Below are 1,441 nucleotides of genomic sequence, written 5' to 3'. Positions count from 1 at the left end.
TTCCTTCACACGATACTTTAATCAACTGGTTTAAGCCTATAAAGTAAAGACAAAACGCAGAACTCTGATTAGAATCACAGAGACACCAATTCATAGAGACTTACTGAGTGATTGTCTTTACAAAATATAAATAAATATTAATACTTACCAACTTCGGGAGGGCCTTCACTTGGCTTGGAGTTATGTGATGGCTCTGTGGGTGGATTCTTTTTTTCAGACATGAACACGGTCAGATGGGGAGCTGCAGGCGCGTTACTCTTAGGAACACTTGGTGCAGCATCAGTATTTTGCCCCACTGAGTGCTTCATAAGTACAGTCTTGGCAGTATTCTTACATTTGACTGACGTTTTAATCGTTTCAGGGGCCACAGATGTCACCATAGTTTGAGATGCAGTCGAAGTTTTGGATGCAGTTTCAGAATTTTTTAAGGCGTTTTTACCATATTGGGATGCCCCCCCTATTTTGGAAGTGGTTGCTGTTTTTAATGGTCCCACATTTGAGTTTGAAATTATTTTAGCTTTGGAGTCATTTCTGGGATCAGGATGCAGATGGGTTGTGTTTGTCCCCCTTGTGGACAAGTGCAGACTTGCTGGGTCTTCACTACTTGTGGAAACAGTCGGGCAGGTGTAAGCGTTGGCAGCTGAATCTGACATGTTCATCATTGCATCTTCATTTGATTCAGGGGGGACTTCTGTTGTTTTGCAAGCAGATTCAGTCATTACAGTCACGGCTGCAGTTACAGAAGATGGCTGTGCCTCAGAGTCCGAATCATCAACCTCTATGTCCACCACCTTTGAAATAAAACATCTATATTAAGCATTTGTCAGCTCTAATATTAGAAGACTGTCGGGAATAATGCAATACATTAAAAATAATGACAAAGATGCATATATACAGTAGTAAGCTTAGACACGGAGAAAGCTTTCAATTGAATTGAACGGATGTATCTTTTCAAGGTCCTAGACAGATTTTCTTTTCTTTTTACAAATTACTTTATACAGGCCCAAAATCAACAATTCTAGTGAATGGTGTACCATTCACTAGAATTGTTGATCTAATCTGCTTTCTCTCTAAGTAGAGACATACTTGTACGCAGATTATGTCTTGTTGTTCCTTACCAACCCAAGCCAGAACCTATTTTAATTAATAGTTTTTCATGTTGATTTATGCTGTATTTGTTTTTTATAATCTATGTGTTTTATATATTTATTTATCAGGTTTCACCAACCCATTTGTCTTGTGTGCAGCATGTACACAGCCTCTGCTCTGTGTGTGTGTGATGATAATGTGAGGGTGGGATCATAGTTGTAGCTGATGCTGTGAGCCTGTCGTATGATTATAGGGCCTTTTTTCATTTCTTAAAATGTTTTTTGTTTTTTTTACGTTTTCTCCCATATTTCTGTCTATTTCTAGTTCCAATATATACATATACTATCTTATA

This window comes from Morone saxatilis, unplaced genomic scaffold, assembly GCF_004916995.1.
Source record: "Morone saxatilis isolate NCDOM2014 unplaced genomic scaffold, NCSU_SB_2.0 Contig9, whole genome shotgun sequence".
NCBI lineage: Eukaryota > Metazoa > Chordata > Actinopteri > Moronidae > Morone > Morone saxatilis.
The sequence above is the reverse complement of the archived record's forward strand: the minus strand, read 5'-3'. Positions refer to the sequence as shown.